Source organism: Gopherus flavomarginatus, chromosome 6 (genome assembly GCF_025201925.1).
Source record: "Gopherus flavomarginatus isolate rGopFla2 chromosome 6, rGopFla2.mat.asm, whole genome shotgun sequence".
NCBI classification, from domain to species: Eukaryota; Metazoa; Chordata; order Testudines; family Testudinidae; genus Gopherus; species Gopherus flavomarginatus.
This window is the reverse complement of record NC_066622.1, coordinates 98,109,983-98,130,449: the sequence shown is the minus strand read 5'-3', so window position 1 is coordinate 98,130,449 and position 20,467 is coordinate 98,109,983. Positions and strand designations below refer to the sequence as shown.

At 46.3% G+C, this 20,467-nt stretch overlaps 1 long non-coding RNA gene across 1 annotated transcript in view; it reads right to left on the bottom strand.

The window, feature by feature from the left end:
* Window positions 1-12,816: 12,816 nt before the first annotated feature.
* LOC127054101 (uncharacterized) overlaps window positions 12,817-20,467 on the bottom strand; it is a 9,970-nt gene continuing 2,319 nt past the window's right edge. Inside the window, exons 2-4 of the long non-coding RNA XR_007775178.1 lie at window positions 16,277-16,362; window positions 15,278-15,465; window positions 12,817-13,130 (exon numbers count right to left, since the gene is read on the bottom strand). This is a non-coding gene — a long non-coding RNA (uncharacterized LOC127054101). The remainder of the gene's footprint in view (window positions 13,131-15,277; window positions 15,466-16,276; window positions 16,363-20,467) is intronic.

The window sequence follows — 20,467 nt, the reverse complement described above, 5'->3', positions numbered from 1 at the left end:
AAGAGTTAGCTATCACCCAGAAGAACCAGGCTGCCCAGGTGAGCTGGTAACTAAGGAACAGCTCACTGGGGTGTGTGTGTGTAGGGAGGATTTTGAACACCTGACAAAGCTAATGAGGGGGTCACCTGACAAAAGAGGCTGGAGGTTATAAAAGGGAGGTTATTTTCCTGGCCATTTTGGAGAGAGGGAGAAGAGACCAAAAGCAGAAAGCTGACTCCAGGAGTGAGAGGAGACTCCATGTGCAAGACAGCAGGAGGAGAGGAAGGATTCTGGACTCTCTAAAAGACTGACCTGAGCCCAAAGAGCACTTGAGTGGTGAGGAAATGCATGTATTATTTTGTCTGGCTCTGTATATCTTTTGTGCTAGCTAAAGTAATTGCTTTAGAATTCCTTTTACAAAGCCTGTTTGTTATGTGCTTAAACTATCATCTGCCCAGGGAGAGGTAAAGCAGTGCTTACACGTGCGAAGCTCTGGGAAAGGGTATGTGTAAGCTATTGGGGAGCCGACACTAGTCTTGTGGCCTACTCAGTTGGACTGTGGGATTTCAGCTATCAGAAGGGAGTGCTACACAGAGGAACTGCATCCTGAGAGCGTGTTTAGAAACCCAATGACAGAAGCCGTGCCTGGGCTCTGCTCAGTCTCGGGAAGCCTAAACGCCCTCAGGCCCAGTGTGTGGGGCCTAAACACAGCAGGCTGGTGCACATCCAGCAGGGAGAGCTTTTCTAGGGCTGTGACACACACTCTATCTACCCATCTATTCCCACTGAAATCAATAAATAAACTCAGATTGACTTGAATGGGAATCAGATGGGAGCCTTAGTGAAAAATCAATGCCCATATGTTTAATTATAGATTTGCTAAAATGTTAGTCTAGTGTGGTTCAAGCCAAAACCTCATTTCTGAGCTAATTTTAAGAAAGTCCTTAATTTTGGGAGAGTCCTGCTCTAGATCTGAACGTCTCAGTTCAGAACACATCTATATTTACAATAGAGAATATCAAGTATGGCTGTTGACTAAACTAGTTAGTTTATGGAATATCTAAAATAGTCAACTGAGTTGCATCAGGAATGAATTTGACACATATATAGAATTTCAAGGGACTTCACCTAGCATTTAAAATGACAAGGAAAGGGGAGGGATATTTGTGCCTGAGCGAAGACACGGATTTGTACGCACAAACTTAATTTGCAAGTGCCAGGTCTGGCCAATCACCACATGCAGTGGTGTTTTATGTGTTTTATGTAGGTACACGAATTATGCCAACAGTTTTAGAGATTACTGTTGAAAATGTTCCTGTCTGTGTTAAACTAAATGTTATTTTAAAACAAGAAAATTGGTCAATACACTTTTTTTTCTCAGGGGGTTCACGGAGGATTATAACCTCTGCAGCCCCTCTTAGCGTCCTGTATTGCAGTCAGAAAGCTGCTGGCAAAGGTTGACCAGAGATGAGTCATTTTTGGAGTTCAACAATACAGACAAAGCTTTCAGGGTCCAAGGGATGAACAGGTGATACCTGACACTGCCCCCTAATGTGTGCAACAAACAGTAGAGGGAGGGACTTAACTGGGTGAAGTAATTCTATTAACATATGTTTTTTGCATAAGGTCATAACCAGTAGGCAAGCTCTAAGTTCATTTGGAAGAGGGAAACTGGGGACTAAAATGACAGATGGTACATAGTATGAGGGACAGTTGAGAGGGTATGAGTACAGCTCTTCATACACCAGAAGGGGTTGCTGTTGAGCAAAGAATAGGAACAGGGGGAAATCATAGGCAAGGGGGAATGAGGCAAGATCATTTGGGATACATTTTCACTATGGGGTTGGATCCTGTAAAGCTGAGGGCTTCTGCATATTTCCATATTTATGTATGAAAATCTCACAAAGTAGCTTAAAGGCAATTGAAATAAAAACAGGGCTGTCAGAGCTGGAAAAGTGCCAGCAAATTTCTAAAAGCCCATTTAATACAAATGTATGGATTTGAAAAAGCTCTGAGCAGGCAGAGGAATTCTGTGTGCAAAATGCTCACCAAACCCACATTTGGAACCAATTAGATCTGGCTGCTACAGAAATTGGATGGTGAATTGGGCTAACATGAGTTTGCAGGCTTGGAGTCCTTCAAACCTGGCTTAGATCACAAGTGCCTCAGCTTAGATCCTTATGATTCTTTGCATCCATTACGAAAACACTATGCTGTTAGCAGAAAAGACACATTGATGTAGCAGTAAATGCTATAGGTTAGGAATGAGAGGCACTGGCAAAGCTGCATGTGGGCCCAGTCCTGGAACAGAAGAAGGTGGTGCTGCAGGCTGGGACTGATCTAGGGGTTGGAGGGAATCTTGTACAGCGCCTGCCCACATTGGTTCTCATCAGTGCTACCTATTGTGAGCATTACCACACCATGAGCTAATTTCATAACTTCACTGTTAAAAGTATGTGCTATGACTATCAAGATATCAGTATAATGTCTCTATAACTGTGAGCACTGGGGGCCAGCTCCTCCGCCCCGGCACAAATCCCAGAGGAACTTGCTTTGCACAGAATCTTCCATGGGGCTGAGCTAGAGTAGTGGCCCATGTCCTCCATTTCTGTAATTGTGTACTCACTGCCCACACTTTTGCCCTTCCCTACACCACTCCCAGTCTCCCCACATTGCTAGGAAGGGAGCCACAGCAGAACATTGCTCCACATATTGCAGGGGAGTAGAGTCCCCCAGTGGGGCATCTGTGCAGCCAGGGCCAGCTCTAGGCACCAGCAAACCAAGCACATGCTTGGGGCAGCACAATTTCAGGGGCTGCATTCCGGACACCTTTTTTTTTTTTTCTTTTGCAGTTGTGCTCCCAGAGGTTTGTTTTTTTTTTTTGCTTGGAGCTGCAAAAATCCTTGAGCTGGCCCTGTCTGCAGCGTGCTTCACTGTTTATACAGATGATCCCCATAGCTCTGCTGTGTTTAGGGACCTCCCTGCCCATAGAAAGGGTGGCAAGGGTTCACCCTCTGATTTCACTGAGAGGGTGATCCAAGCTTAAGATTTGGATTGAATGGCTTGGCAGTTACAATTAAGGAAGCTCGTACACACACAGAGTAACTCTTGATGTTTCTGTTGTATTCATGGAATAACAGGGAAACCTGCTGCAGCTAATTTAATACCTGTGAATTCCCACAGCTGGTAATGTGAGATCATGTGGCAGAGTAGGTCAAGTGTGAGGATTATACTGCAAAAACAGTGAATTCACAACCTACTAAGGTTGCATTGTTATCAACATTTCTATTTACTGTTCTCCGATCAGGGGTGAAAGTAACTTACATGACTTACCGGTACTGCCAGAGTCCTAAGGAGGGGCCCTCATCCAGAAGAGGCGTGGTCTCAACCGGAAGAGGCAGGGCCTCTCAAGATTTAAAGGCCCTGGTGCACCAGCTGTGGCTGGGAGCCCCAGGGCCTTTAAATCAACCCAGTGCTCCGAGCTGCAGAGGGGGCTGGGAGCCCTCGGGGCTCAGGGGCAAATTAAAGGGTCCAGGGCGCCGGCCACTGCGGAGCCCTGAGCCCTTTAAATCCAGCCCCAGCCCAGCCGCCAGAGCTGTGGGTGGGATTTAAAGGGCTCTGGGCTGACTGCAGCTGTGGGAGCTCTGAGCCCTTTAAATCCCGGCCCCAGCCCGGCTGCTGGAGCCATGGGCGGGATTTAAAGGGTTCTGGGCTGCCTGCAACCGGGGGAGCTCTGAGCCCTTTAAATCCTGGCCCCAGCCTGTCCGCCGGAGCTGCAGGTGGGATTTAAAGGGCTCTGGGCTGCCCACAGCTGCAAGAGCTCTGAGCCCTTAAATCCAGCCCCTGCCTGGCTGCTGGGGCAGCAGGCAGGATTTAAAGGGCTCTGGACTTCCCGCAGCAGCGGGAGCTCTGAGCCCTTTAAATCCCATCCCCAGCCCGGCTGCTGGAGCTGTGGACGGGATTTGAAGGGCTCTGGACTGCCTGCAGCCGTGGGGAGCCCAGAGCCCTTTAAATCCCAGCCGCGGAAGCCGGTGCGGTCCGGCACGGTGTACTGGCTCTTGCCGGTACGCCATACCATACCGTACCGGCTTACTTTCACCTCTGTCTCCGATCCATCTCTAATGGCTGTGCCCTTTCATATAGAGTTCTAGAATCACTGCTCTGGATCCTCCTTTCAGGCCTCTGGTTTTTTTTGTGTGGGTCTGTTCCTGTGGATTAATTTGAAAAGTCATTACAAAGGACTATAGTCACATTTGATTATAGGTTAAAGGCCTATTGCACAGGCCTGGAACAATATTGCAGGCTCCAAAGCTGTTATTTCCCAGATAATCTCTGCCTACCACCTTCCTGCTCTTGACTCTTTTTGATTCCTGGTTCCTTCTGCTCTGCACCGCTATGGTACCTGCCCCTTTGTGTCTTTCTTCCACTCTGATCTTTGTACTTATTACTATTCAGCCTCCTGTGTCGGGGACCTGGCCCTAGAATCATAGAATCATAGACTTTAAGGTCAGAAGGAACCATTATGATCATCTTGTCTGACCTCCTGCACAATGCAGGCCACAGAATCTTACCCACCCACTCCTGTATCAAACCTGTGTCTGAGCCAGTGAAGTCCTCAAATCATGGTTTAAAGACTTCAAGATGCAGAGAATCTTCCAGCATATGACTCATGCCCTGTGCTGCAGAGGAAGGCGAAAAACCCCTAGGGCCTCTGCCAATCTGCCCTGGAGGAAAATTCCTTCCCAACCCCAAATATGGCGATCAGCTAAACCCTAAGCATGTGGGCAAGACTCACCAGTCAGACACCCAGGAAAGAATTCTCTGTAATAACTCAGATCCCACCCCATCAAACATCTCATCACAAGCCATTGGGCATATTTACCACTAATAGTCAAAGACCAATTAATTGCCAAAATTAGGCTATCCTATTATACCATCCCCTCCATAAAGTTATCAAGCTTAGTCTTGAAGCCAGATATATCTTTTGCCCCCACTACTCCCCTTGGAAGGCTGTTCCAGAACTTCACTCCTCTGATGGTTAGAAACCTTCGTCTAATTTCAAGTCTAAACTTCCTGATGGTCAGTTTATACCTCTGCCATGCTTCAACCCACTTCTCATTCAACTCCCTCCTGAAAATGCATGCCTTCCAGAAGGCCTAGCCCTCACTATACAGAAGGTTTGTCTAATGAGTAGCGCACTAGAAACTTGGTGTAAATTCCTGCCTCTGCCACAGACTTCCTCTGTGATCTTGGGCAAGTCAATTAATCTACTGTGTGGCTCTGTCCCCCAACTGTACAATGGGGATAATACTCCCCTACCTCTTGGGGGTGTTGTGTGGATAAAATCCATTAATGCTTGTGCTCAGATGCTATGGGGATGAGGGCTGTATAAGTACCTAAATGGACAGAGAAGTGCTAACCAGCTGAAACTCCTATGAAATAAAATAAAAAAGCTGGCCATAGCCCAAGGAACCACAGACAAGCAAAGCCCTCACTATTTAACTGCACTCTCATTACAGATCCTTGCTCACCTTCATCTATATGTTGGCTTTTTAGGCCCTGATCCTCCACAGGGTTCTACATAGTGTAGGGGCCCTGTCTGCATGGTTCTCAATGCAAGAACAGGGTCTAGATTGTATGGACCTGGGATCTTGGAATGACTCTGAACCTTCATGTGTATATCAAGGAATGAATCTCTGGAGAATGTTAGGCTATGTGTTGCATTTATATTATTATAAGTACAAGGTACGTGGGAGGTAAAATATGTAGGTGGCAGTTAAATGATGGTTTGTGACCTAAGGCCTCTGAGGGCCCTTTGGACATCTACGGGCCACCTTGGAAAGTTGGTTTGAAAGTCAGTTGTGGGAGGGAGTGTGGAGCCTTCCCAGATGGAGCTGGTTCAGTCCTGGCTTGCTGAAGCTGCCAAGAAAGGTCTCCCCAACCGAGATTCCAGAGACTGGTCCATCAGGGATGGTGGAGGACTGGGCTGTTGAGAGGGTAGCAAAGGGACCAGATTGGGAGAACATTGGATTCCGTGGCTTATGAAAAAGAAGCCTGAACTGGGATATAAAGTGAGACTTTATGAGCCTTGAAAAAGTGGAGGCACATCTGGATGATAGGTTCTGGAGTTAACGCATAGGTGATAGTGGCAAATAATAAATGACAAGCTTGTTAACTGAGTCTGGAGTAGAGCTGTGGTGAATGGGGATTTCTGTAGCAGCTTTGGAAGAACATTACCCTCTATGGGCAGAAATGAGGTCACCAGGACACACAAACTCAGCAGGAGAAATAAAGGGGCAAAAAGGACTTAAATATTAGCTGTAAAGAGTAAAAGAATGTTGACCCCGCCATGTGACTTGACTGGCGTCAAGGGACTGAGGACAGGAAATAATGTCAGAAGTAAACTGAATCTTCGGTGGAACAGGAGCAAATAAAGCCACCTGAGTCATATGCTCCAGAAGGACATCTGGCAGTGGCTGGAAGGAAGTGGTTGTTTGTAGCACTTCCAGATTTCCTGGAAGCCAGTGGAACTGCAGGAAAATCAAAGAGGGTGAAATCTGTCTAATGGCAGGTCCACAAGCACCGCAGACTTACAATTCATGCCAGTGGGAATGGGGAGGACAGTGCATAGTGCTAGAGAAATTCATTACATTTCAAGAATATTGTGATCAACACTACAATGACCCTGAGGAAGGCAATTTTTTTTTTTTTTTACAAGAAACAAGCTGTCAGGTGAGACTACTGACCATTATCTCACAGACCTATGTGGTTGTCATGTGGATATGGACAGTTAGACTAATTAGAGAGCCAATTATCTGTGGTATAATTGATAATCAATGCAGAGTACAGTTATTGCAAGAAATGGACTTGACTTTCAAAAAGAAAACTGGACGTTTGCCGGGCTAGTGAAAACTGCTTCTCAGATGAATTTTAGCAAGGAATGAAATAACTGAAGTGTATCTTAGCATTGAGAATATTACAACATACCAATGTGTTATTATGGTCACCATTTCAGAGACTATGCAATTCCAAGCAAAGTTATCACCAGCCTTGAGGGTCAATCCTACAGGAGAAATAGGAGATGTCTAAACAAAACCAAGGACATTGACTGTCTGTTTCGTGAGGTTATTCAGATTGTTACTACTGATGCACATGGGCTGACACATACCCACCCAGTCACTGATGGTGAACTGTACCAAGAGCAGAAAATACAGACTTCAGGTGGCAGATCCTTCTCAGTAACGGAATGTGCAACTGCAGAAGGAACAATTTTGATAACAAGAAATGGCCATAGGCTCAGGAAGCCACTGATGATGTTCAGAGATAGTGGTTACCGACAGATGTGTAATACAAAGCAAAACAATCCACTCATCTGTTAAGGGAATACAAGTCACCTAACCGGAGAGTCACCTGAGATATCTTGGAGTGCTGTATTAATTTTCTATATTAGTTACATTTTATTTCAAGAAATTGTTAGAGAATGATGGGGGCGGGGAGGGGAGAAGTGAGAGAAATGGCAAATATGTTTGTTTCGTTTTCTTGTTGATGCTTCATTTTCCTCCAGAGTCTCTAACCAACTCCTAATTATTTATTTGATTTAAAAGAAACAAAGGGAACATGTAACAGCTGCCACTGGGTAGCGGTGCAGACGTGGGATGGGATTTAACGACGGGCTACAGCAAGAGAAGTATAGCTTCCCATTCTTGTCCTCAAAGGAGAGGGGAGCAACACATCCTGTCCCTGAGCTGGGAGAGCAGTGCTCCTCCCCAGCTAGTGCAGTGTGAGCTCCCTCTTCTGTTTCAATTTACTTTACTGCTGGGTATAACCCTTTGTAACTCTGACCCATGTCATGTGGCTGAGACACAGTCTCTTCCAAGCACTCCTCTGTGTCATTCCTTCACCACAGTCATATAAGCACTTACAGCCAGAGGTGGCTCTAGCCATTTCGCCGCCCAAAGCATGGCGGCACGCCGCGGGGGGCGCTCTGTTGGTCGCCGGTCCTGCAGCTCCGGTGGACCTCCCGCAGGTGTGCCTGTGGATGCTCCACCGGAGCCGCGGGACCAGCGGACCCTCCGCAGGGACGCCTGCGGGAGGTCCACTGGAGCCGCCTGCTGCCCTCCCGGCGACCGGCAGAGCGCCCCCCATGGTATGCCACCCCAAGCACGCGCTTGGTGTGCTGGGGCCCGGAGCCGCCCCTGCTTACAGCCCGCTAGGTTCTTCACAGACAGGATAAAAACAAAAGGCCTGATTCTCCTGTAAATTGGGGTAGCTCCACTGTCTTCTGTCACAACACTGGGTTTCCTATGACCAGGTATCAGTTACCTGCTGCCGCCACCAAGCATCTCACTTGGAAATTTTACCTCAGGACACTTCTCCCTATGCTTCCTTGTTATAAAGACTCTGTCCCCTTGCTCAGGGGTCCCCCGGTAGTGATGTCTGTCAGTGTTACAGAAAAGGGCAGCAAAGAGGCATTCTTTTCCCACCCCAGGTTCTTATTTCTGCTGCAGCACTTCTACTTTGTGCCAACCCAGAGAGTTAGGAACTGAACTCAGATCCTTTGCATGGCAACGCACTATACTGGGACCAAACCACTGGGGCAGCCCAGCTTATAGTATTATAGTTTTTGCCTCTAAGTACCAAGGACCATTTGAGCAGCAATAATCAGAAACTTAAAATATAGTAAATAAAATCTTCTCTGGTTTGTGTGGTGCTTGGGAAGCAGCATCTGGAGAGCTGCTTGGGGTGAAATGGAGGTTCTGTCTGTACCACTTCTGAACTGTGGATGATTTTATGAAATTGTATCATGAAATGACTGTCACAGAAAGCCTATATGTATGTGGACCCCTCCATGAGCTAGCAGGGTTGTGTCATGTCTCTGCCAGGCCAGAGACAACAGTGAGTGAAGAGACTTCCCCCTCTCAGCTGAAGGGATGGGGAGCTTGAGAGTAGTGGAAAGTTACCAGGAGCAGAACAAAAGAATCAGTTGACCCAGTGCAGGATCTATAAAGGGACTCACAGAGGCAGGGCCGGTGCAAGGAAGTTTCGCCCTAGGCGAAACTTCTATCTTGCGCCCCCCCAGCCCTGCAGCAGCTCCTCACCTCGAAGTGTGCCCGCCGCCCCCGTGGCAGCTCCCCTCCCCCTGGCCCGAGGAGCCCTGCGGTACCTCCCCACCCCAGCTCACCTCTGCTCCGCATCCTCCCCGAGCACGCTGTCCTGCTCTAATTCTCCTCCCAGGCTTGCGGCGCCAAACAGCTGATTGGCGCCGCAAGCCTGGGAGGCGGGAGAAGTGAAGTAGCAACTGCGCAGTGGAACCCCTGGGCTGCCGGTGGCACGCTGACCCAGGCATAGGTGACAAGTTTGTAGAAATTTTGGTGGTGCCCAGAACCTGCCCCCCAAACTCCGCCCCCACTTGCCTAAGGCTCTGGAAGGGGTTTGGGGGGAGAGCTCTGGGGTACAGGCCCTGAGCTGGGGATTAGGGTGCAGGAGGGGTGCAGGCTTGGGATGGAGTTTGGGTGCTGGGTGCAGGCTCCGGGCTGGGGCAGGAGGTGGGTGTGCAGGAGGGGGTGAGGGGTGCAGGCTTTGGGATGGAGTTTGGGTGCAGGCTGGGGGTGGAGGTGTAGGAAAGGGTGAGGGCTGCAGGCTCTGGGAGGGAGTTTGGGGGTGGGAAGGAGTGTGTGGGAAAGGGGAGGTGGTGCACGCTCTGGGAGGGAGTGCATGCTCTGGGAGGGAGTTTGGGGATAGGAGGGAGCACAGGGGGATGAGGGTTGGGGCTGAGGATGAGGGGTTCATGCTGCAGGGGGGGCTCAGGGTTGGGGAAGAGCATTAGGGTGCAGGAGGATGAGCGTTGGGGCTGAGGATGAGGGGTTCATGATGCCGGGGGGCTGAGGGCTGGGGAAGAGGATTAGGGTGCAGGGGGACGAGGATTGGGGTTGAGGATGAGGGATTCATGATGTGGGGGGGCTCAGGGCTGAGGCAGAGGATTAGGGTGTGGGGTGCTGAGGAGTTTGGGGTGTTGGAGAGACTCAGGGCGAGGGCGGAAGCACAGGGTAAGGGCAGCCTGCCCTGCCAGTAGATGAGGGGCACTAGGGGCATGAGGGCAGGGGACTGGACTCGATGACCTCTCGAGGTCCCTTCCAGTCCTAGAGTCTATGAGTCTATGAGGACCCTGGGACAGCAGACAGCAGTTCTGCCGGGAGCCGCTCTGCTCCAGCAACAGAAGCAGGCAGGGGAGAGGTGCTGCGCTGCTTTCTGTGAGGCACGGATGCGGCGGGGCATGTGAGGGGGGAGACCCGCGGGGCCGGGGCCCGATCCAGGCAGGGCCGGGGGAGAGACCCAGCTCCAAATATTGCTGGAGCAGGGCCCCCAGCCCTGAATATCCCTGGTGCTCGAGCACCGCAAACATATAGAACTGCCCCCTATAAACTCTGGGCTGCTGGCTGCCCCGGCGGCGCCCTGACCCAGGGGACACCCTGGGCTGCCGGCTGCGGATGCTGCCGGCAGCTCCGAGTCCCTCTCGATCCCAGCAGCAGTGGCCGCTCAACCACCTAAAAAAAATTTGGGGGCGCTTTTTGGTGCCCCCAAATCTTGGCACCCTAGGCAACTGCCTAGTCTGCCTAAATGGTTGCACCGGCCCTGCACAGAGGGGAACAGGGACAGGCATTTTGCAACAGATTAAGATGAGGGATGTTGCTGCAGGGGTAGGGTGACCAGATGTCCCAATTTTATAGGGACAGTCCTAATATTTGGGGCTATTTTTATATATGCTCCTATGACCCCCCTCGTCCCAATTTTTCACACTTGCTATCTGGTCACCCTATACAGGGATAGGGTAGTAAGGGAGTGGAGGACCATGCTGGTCTGCCTGCATGACTGACTGAAGGAACACAGATAATCCCCAAGGATGAGCTAGTGAGGGACATTGCATTTAGTGTGTTTTATTATTTTGTGTGGTTTGTGCTCTGCATCTGCAGGGGCTGAACAGCTGGACTGAGGATTCCAACTTTTTGAGGGGGTGCTGGATAGAAGTCTGCACTCTGAAAGTGTGTCTAGGGACACCACACCTGAGAGCAGTGAACATAAAATGGCCATACTGGGTCAGACCAAAGGTCCATCTAGTCCAGTATCCTGTCTTCTGAGAGAGGCTGGACTCCCTTCAAGCTCCTACAGCTTGAAACAACCTGAGAATCCAGAGTGCAGGAGCCCGGATTCCCCTCCCAGAAGTCCTAGCCAGTGGCAAGGAAAGGGTGCTCACTAGGATCTGTGACACTGATAAATAATGTGTAGCATTTCCCTCCTAACTGACATGTTTGAATCTGTCTCCATTTGACAAATCAGGCTACTTATTATAAGTGATAATGTATAAATATTGCAGGCATTCATTTTACGTCTAGGTACCCAGATAGTAACAGCTGTCAGAATTGCCCCCTATATAACAATTACTGTCCATGGGCCTTTCCCTCTCTCTTGCATCAGCTGAGAAAGATATCAAGGACAAGACGGAGTACAGGAAGATTTCCCTCTGCCTTAGGTTGAAAGATTTTTCCAGCTGAAAGGCATTTGTAGACTAATACAGCGCTGGCCCAGGCAGTAGCACAGAGGAGCAGGGCTAATTTCTCTTTCTTAGACAACATCTCCAGTAGCTAGCCAGGATACTACACTACTTTTCCCATTCACGTTGCAAAAGTCTTGTCTTTTGTTGTTAGCTTTTTCTTTTTCTTTAGAAAAATGGGTGAGTTAGGGCCTTATTCCCCAATGCTTGCATCTTGTGTAGTCACTTACATCTGCGTAAAGGGAATGGAGAGAAGATATAAAGCACTAGCCATTCCTAGTGGTTGCATTTTACACCCGCTTTGCACTCTAATTCAGATGAATACACAAGGGGCAAAGCAATGGAGAGCTAGGGCTCTCAGTGCTTATAAAAGCAAGGGGCTCATAGAATCAGCTAGAGTGCAAGCAGATGTGCAAGCTTATCCCATGTGCATGTGCAGTGTTATCAAGGCATCTCAGTCTTGAGCTGCAGCACCGTTTCATTTGTAAAAGCAGCGAAGAGTCCTGTGGCACCTTATAGACTAACAGTTGTATTGGAGCATGAGCTTTCGTGGGAGAATACCCGCTTTGTCGGATGCATGTATTCACCCACAAAAACTCATGTTCCAATACGTCTGTTAGTCTATAAGGTGCCACAGGACTCTTTGCTGCTTTTACAGATCCAGACTAACATGGCTACCTCTCTGATACTGTTTCATTTGGGCTATCCCGCCTCTGTCCTTCGTATATTTACCATGACTTGGGTCACAATTTGCTCTTCTGGTCCAGAGACTTCTCCACAGAGCTGTCTATACACCTGCAGGACCCACTGCTATTCCACTCCTAGATTCATAACTTTGCCAGTATGCCTCAGTCCTAACTAGTGCTATTGTGGGTCTCTTGGGCAGTCATGTCCAGTTGTGCAGTATTAGTTTTTTCCACTGTGCACAAATTGTCATTAGAGAGTAGGTCAAACCTATCACATTCATTTCAATTACAACCAGATACTATGGTGGTCGGGGGAGTGAGATATGCAATTAGATAGACAGATAAGCGTTGCCTTTTCAGGCTTCTCAGAAGGTAAATTGAGACAAGGTCTGGCTGCTCTTAATTTTTGCCCAGAGGTTGGAGAAGTTCCAAAAAGCATCTTAGTGATCACTGTGACACTATACATTGTAAGAAAAGAAACTCTTCAGTGGTATTTGTGTGTGGAGAGCGTGAGTGTTCATGGCCCTGCTGCGGCAGACTGGCTGCTATGAGGGCACGTTTTCCAATACAGGTATTAAGTGCTTTTTTTAAAGTTAAGTCTGGGATAGTCATTTTATTACAAAATATTTCTTCAGCTCAGGCATGTCCAGACCATCTGATTGGAGTTCGCTATGGCGCAGCCCTCAATCCGTGGTAACAGGCACAACACCGTTCTAGGCAACTGACTATAAGACAGAAGATACAGGTTAGTACAGCAGTGGGGAAGACAGAACACATTCCGTGGAAAGGGCTTTTTCTGGCAATTAACATATTTACTAATAACAGTAACTCCTTTTTTAAAAACAACCTTCTGTCCATCTACTGTTTGTTGTTCTGATTTGCAGCCTCAGCCCAGCAGTGATGTTTTGTGGGAAGTCCTGAAAAATAGATCACAGAAGTAAGCCATACACAGAGAACCAGTAGGTGTCACCACTAGCACTATGCAAAACTTGGAGGATTTACACCTTAGAGGCTTGCATGGCTGTTTCCTTTGATTCTCATTCCTTGAGTTTTGCTTTGAATTTCAAGCCATAAAATCTCGCTGCTGTGAATTTTACATTATTTTGATGTAAAACTATAAATTTGGCTCCCATTTTACTTAAAATTGAGCCAACTTGCACTCAAAAGTTGGGCCAGGGCTGCTAAAAAAGGTGTGTGAACATTCCAGTGATCTTTTATGAAACTTTTTTGAGCAAGCCTTTTATAATTTAATAGTGATATATTTTCTATGGAATGTTTAGATCAACCTATAGAATTCTATAATTGAGGTATGTATTTTGTATTAAATTCTATAGGATGGCATATTAAAAAACGTTCTCTATTAAATAGAATTATTTCTTAGAATAATTTCTCTAGATCCCAGTTTAATTTCTATAGAAGCCTATTGGTTGATTTCCTGTAACATTCTGCAGGCCTTTTTCCTAGGGGTGTGTTTGTGGATAGATAAGACTCTCTCAGAGCTTTTGGTTGTTCACAGAATGGTGCTATGAGGCAGAGTTAGGGTTGTTTGGGTTACATTACCTGCATGAATGGTTTGTGTGTTTCTGAAAAGTGGAACCTTAATGTGCAATTTCAAGGCTTTCTAACATTTTTGTTTTCTGAGAAAACTACAAAGTCCTATGTTCTTTTAAAGTTTTTTTAAATTAAGAAAGTGACAGATTCTTTCATTTTTAACTCCAGACTAACAAAGATTTTCTCTTAGGTGTATGAATTTCTGAGAGACAGGAGCCCCTAAAGACCATTGCAAGTTGCTCAGGCATGGACTCTTTCATTCCTAGACATCTTTCAACCTCTACTTGTCGCTTCTTTCCTCCTATTTCTCATACCAAACCCTTTGTGACTTTCTCTCTTTTACTCTTCCCAGCCAATTCCCACTGGACAGATGTGCTTCCTGGCCATCCATTTCCTCCAGTGTAGCTGTCTGCATCTGTGCTCTGCACATTTTGCAAAGCATCCATGGGGCCATGCACTCTTGACAAAGTGTGCATCAGATTGATGCATGTGAAAAATGGTCAAAAACTGTGAGTTTGGGGCTCAAAAGTTGTCAATGGAAGCTCAGAATTTTCCATAGGAAGTAGATATGTTTTATGGAAAAAAAATCATTGTGTCAAGACCTAATTTTCCATAGGACATCAATTTAGACAAATGATTTTTGACCAGTCCTAATGCATGTGCTATCAAACTATGAAACTGCTGTGTTTGTGTATGTGTTCAATATACACGTTTACACGTCAAAATATACACAAGTTTTGGATTCTCATGGTAACACCTTAAAAACCTCCACAGTCCCTATAATGCAGCCCTCAAAACCTATCAAAGGGATTTGTATTCAATAGTCACACCTGCAGGAGTGAAAATTGATGTTTCCATGGCCTTGTCTACAGTGGAGTTGTTGCACTAGCACAATCCCCATGCACAGACATACTTCATTAGTGTAAACAAGAGTGCATTCAACTGGGGTAAGTCATATGGCCTCTAATTAGTTTGCATCCATGCAGCCCCATCTTCACTAGGGATTTGCACTGGTTTAGCTGCATTGTGCACTAAAATCCCTGGGGTAGATAAGCCCTAAATTAATCTGTTTTGGGCATGTGATGAAGCAAGGAAGTTTTTTGCAAATCTATGAAAAGTGAAGGATGGAAGTTTTTAAGTGAAGCTCCTGTGAGCTGTGTGACTTTCTAGAAAAATCTGACCTTGGAATGAGCTGTGCTTGTATCAGTCTGTTTCTGATAAAGCTGTGGAAGGCAGGGCTAAATGAAAACTGGGCGTAGAATGAGAAGCTAGCTACAGCTTTAACTGTATAAGGACTAGCACCCCTTTGTATTATTTACTTCACAGGGATTGTGTGAGAACATTAGATGAAAGATGCTGTACACGTGTGGACTAGTCTAATTGTTAATAGTAGTAAAATCTGTAAAGAAAGAACTCACTGAAAATTACTACAGTGGTCACTACATCTACTACAGTTAAGGTTGCAAAGTAGTTCCAATTATAAATCAAATGTTCACTTTACAACAGGATTTACCTTTTGGGGATGAAACTTTCCATTCTTTGTCTCTGGAGTGTGTTTCTGTGTTGGTAGCTTCAACTGTTTTTTGGACTGTTGTTGAGTTTGGTAACGGAGAGACTGGAAACCATCCTTTTCCTCATTTAAAAACATTCTTACCACAATTTTTTGACCCGGGCCAGAGGCAGAATGCCTGACATCTGAAACTTGGCAAGGATACACTGTCATTCTCAGTTAAAAGACTGCATTGTGCTGGATATGAGGGGAGAAATTTTTAAATAAAGAAGCTATTGGCTACTGAAAAAAAGCATGAGCTTGATCTGTGGATATGGGTAAGATTCACTGTTTGTTTCCCCATTTTCTTATGTTAGGCTTGACCTTGAGACCACACACACATTCCCGCTAGACACACTAATGGATTAACTCCTGCTTGCAAGACCACTACTCTGATAATCAGGAAAACTTGAAATGCAGCAGAGAACAGAATGTTTTCCTTTTGCAATGTTTCAGCCTCCTGAAATTTCAGGATTTCATACCTACTTCAAGGTCATCTGAGGGACATAATTCCTCTAGTGTGGTTGCCTAAGTGAGGGAGAGGGGGGATTTTCTGGATTGTTCCAGGGCAATGTGTGTATAAGACATGGGTATGAAGGAGGGGAAAAAATGTGTGTGTGCGTAGGGAGGGGGAAGGAGCAGGGGTGTCAGAAGACAGGAATGTACCAAAGTAGTAAGGACACTGAACCAAGCTTGTTCTGTGCTTAAGTAAGGAGGATAAAGTCTTCAGAAGGGCAGTGTGTGTCCTGCAGGGCTGGGGTTGAAAAGGAATCTGCTACAGTGCAGGAAGCTATCAGATTCCTGTTCTGCTTCATTTTGAGCAGAGACCTGAACTCATTTCTCCCACATCCCATATAATTGCCCAAACCACCAGGCTATTTTGGGATGGGTGGGTCTCTCTTGTTTCATTAAAAAAACAAAACAAAATCCCTCCTAGTCACCCTAAGCACTATCAACACTTACATTGTGCTAGACTGCCTCTGGAGGTGCCAGTGCTGGAGAAGACAGAAATCAGGTGCTAGTATTCTGTTGGATCTGTGCTGTTGTAGCTGCAGGAGGAGAAGGAAAAAAATTAATTGAAAGTGTCAGTGTCTATACTTCATCAGTTAAAAATTGCCTATAGCCACCCAGCTGTGTCTTTAGTGTCAGCTGGAAGATGTCTGTACCAGGAGGGAACATTTAAGAGAGTACCGAGCATGTAGTCTGGGGTTTTTCCCTCATGGCAAGCAATTTTCCAGTGGACAAATGGATAAGAATATTCTTGATGTACACATGGGCTAACTAAGGTCTACTTTTGCCTCTATTTTTCCTGGATGTTTTTCTCAACAGGTGGATGATTGGGATAACTTGACTTAATTACACTTTTTCAGCACTGATTTCAGTGGTGACAGTTACAAATGGTTTCAGGATAAGAAACAGGTGTTTCAGCATGGTCTGTCGGGCAGAAGAAGAACAATGCCCTCCCCAATGTCATTGTTCATGATGTATTCAGTGATTGCTACTTTCTGATGAAGATTATGCTCAACTTTTTAGGTAGCATTCTATTTAGTATGCATATTTGGGGTGAGTTGTTGGAGTAGAAAGTCTTTAATTTTTTTAATGCAAACACAAATCTCACAGGCTGTCATCAAGGGATTAGAATGGCTGCAGTTCTTTCATGCGTACATTGGAATCACTTGATGATCCCTTTGCAGAAAACCGTGTGTGCTAAAATTATGACAGAGAGCGAAGCAACAGAATGAAACTGAAAGGCCTGAGTGAGACCACTGCCATGCAGTGAAGAAGCCACACATGATCTAAATAGTAAGCCTCCTGTGCTGGTTTTAAATGCTAAATTGTTAGTAGGAAACATGCTATAGAGAGTACAGCCACGTTTTCAGGGTCCACTGACAGTTTCTCTGCTTGTCCAGGAATATAGTGGGAGGGGAAGTTGGTTTTGGATGCCAGACCCAGAGGCAACACTTGAAATTCTTCCAGATGAGATGTAAGTGTCCTAATCACTTGTAGCCTTTATCCCATGACATGAGAGAAATGTTGTCAGGCCATGAGTCAAGTTAAAGTCCAACTTTGGTATTTACATTTTGTGCACATACAACTCATCCTGTCATTTCAATTGGATGTATTGTATTATTTTCACTTCCCTCTGAACAATGATACATGTAATATTGATCCCATCTACATTTTAGAGATGGATAACATGAAATGGGTAGGGCTCAAGTCTCATGCTTAGCAGAGCTTGGCTGCAGCCAGAACCTGAAAGGGAGGGGCGAACTATGGTTTATCTTTGTAGCACATCTATTCTGGGGTTGCCCAGGGGCTGCTTTGGGCCACTCTAGGAGCCACTGGAGCATCCAGGAATTGCTGGAACACAGCTGTGCCTCGTTTTCCCAGGCCATGCGCCCTGTGCTGAGGAAGCTGGTGCAGATGGAGTAGAGTTGCTGCACTGGCTCTTTGTCATCCAGGGATACCCACTGGGGAATTTCTCCAGCATAAATGTATCTACTAGCTATATGATCCCTTTGTATTGGCTTAGCCAGATTAAAGGGACCATAGCGAACACCAGATTAAGTTCATATTCTGATAACACTTTAGGATCCTTCAGGATGAAAGGTCCTGTATATTATTATAAACTGCTCTCATTCAAATTGCATATTCTCAACACACACATGGCGTGCAAAGTCCATACACAAGAGCAAATAAGTACGCCTGGAGAAACACAGATACTTACACACAAACACAAGCTAACATAAATTCATAAGCAAATAAATTGCACACACACACAGTATGTATGCAGAGCTCTGCACATACCCAGGTGTAGTTGTGAATGGCGTGTGTGGTATTTAACCCTTGGTCAGTGTTATACATCTCCCTCTGTGCCTGAGCCACATGGGATGAGAGTCTGTTACAGTCCCAGCTGCAGAGTCTGGCTCTTTAGCTCAAGCTTGGCAGATCCTTGGTATGCAGGCCAAGATGGTGGCCCTGACATGTAAATACTGCCACCTGCAGTGCATATCATGCACGTCACACACAGATTTACACAAATGCATAACTTCATATACTATGTACACACACAGGCTACTGTGGAGATTATTAAACACTTTGTGTGCATGTACTTGCACGCACACACACAATGGAATCCAACCAAAGGGAAGGCAGAAGTAACATTGTTGGCCATTACACAGATGTGCAGGAGGAGGCTGTAATAAGCCTTTCATCCCCATGTTGGAGCACACTTGCAAGCTGTTCATTTGGGTTGGTGGGTACAGGATGGCAGTGTAGCAGCTTCTCTTTCTATACTTCCTGGGGGACCCAATACCCCAAAAGACTGGGAAGAAGTGAGGCAATGTCCCCTCTCCCTTGCACAAACTGGCTGAGTTGGTTGGCAACAGAGGGGAGCCAATGGCACACCATGAAGGGATGTAGCAAACAGTTCACTGCCTTTGCACAGCAGGAGCTACAGAATGCTTCCTCATGTTTCCTGGGGCAATGCAGCTCTGCACTGGTCCCAGTATAGGGCTCTGAGCCCTTAGAGCTTCATGAAAAATGAGAAAAAGATTAATTGGTGAAAAATAATGTATTTTGTTCACACCTAAGGCTGTCTGGCCTCCAAAGTGTTCATTTCTCCAGTGACAAGGAGCTCTGTGTTAATAGCTATTTGTCACCCATTGTGGTGCTTAAACAGGCCGAATGGAGCAGTATTCAGCTAATACATCAGTGCCACAGGCAGATTTTCCCATTATTTTTTTTAAAAACCTTCTCTCCTGTGGTGACGGTTCACAGCAATTATTAGAACTGAAACAATTAAGACATTAAACATCCTCATTCTGGGACAGCCTAAAACAAAACTTTCATGGGAAGACCAAGAGAGAGAGGAAAATATACTAACATTTTAAAATCTCCCATCCCTCCCAGGCTGAGTAAAACTGGAAGCAATAGTTACCATTATCATATTTAAATGAGAGTTAATTACCATAAACCATTTGGAGTTTAATGTCTCCTTCTGTATAGTATATAAATCAAGGCTAGAATGGCTCTGTGAGTATGCTTTGGTCTTTTGATACTGTGGATATAAGGGATGATTTTAAGTGCTGGGTTTTAGCAACATGAGCCCAATGTTAATGGGTATCATGTCATTAAATCCTCATAGACTTTGTTCCACAGTGAAGATTCTCCCCACCCCCTACAGCATTCAGAGATTCATAGCAGTACAGCAGCAAGGCCAGGTTGCACTCAGATTCCTGTTCATGCTCAAACACCTGGAGATACCCCCCAAATGTAATCTGGATTGAACACTGAAATGGCTGAGTGGATCAGTCTTTTATAACATACTTCCAAGGCAGCCCACCACAACCCAAATAGGTCTTTACAAAAAATTAAGGAAAGAAGCAAATGATTGTGCAAGAGTATTTGGTTTTGACTCTCAGAATACAGGCAACCAGATGAAGCTCCTAAATGACTAGTGCTAAGTCACTTAGGCATGTCTGAATATCCCACCATGTGTATGCAAGTGATGAAGGTTTCAGTCACCCTAACCTAACTGCTAGTCTCATGGTTGGTAATTCCTTCTAGATCTACCAAGTATCATTACCCTCTAATTTTGGGGGGCAAAACTTAGTTCTTCTAATAGCACCTTTCATGTGAGGAGCTCAAAGCCCTTTATAAACATTAATTAAGGAATCTCACACCATTTCTGTGAGGTAGCTTTTATTGGTAGCCATATTGGGTTGTTACAGTCCCATAAATTCCATGCTTTATAGGCATCAGCATCAGAAACATGCAGGGGCGCCAAGTTCAACCAATGTTCGGTTGAGTTCAACCAACCTGGCTCAACCAATGTTCAGGGCCGGGTCTCTCTCCTGGCCCTGCCTGCCGCCCCTGTGTGCCTCCCCCGAGTGTCCCCCAGCCTCCACTTGCTGTCCCCTCGCACCTCCCCAGGGTGCTGGAGCAGAGCGTCCCTGTCTCTCCCTTGCAGCTGGATACCGTCTCCTTGCATCAACTGCCGCCGCAGGGTCCTAGTGCCTGCTATCTACTACTGCCAGGGCAGACTGACCCTGAGCCTGCCTTTCTGCCTCAGACCCTTTCATTTTCCAGCGGGACTCTCCGCCAGCACAGCTCCCCCCACACCCCTGGCTGCAGTCACTGTTCCTGCCCCAT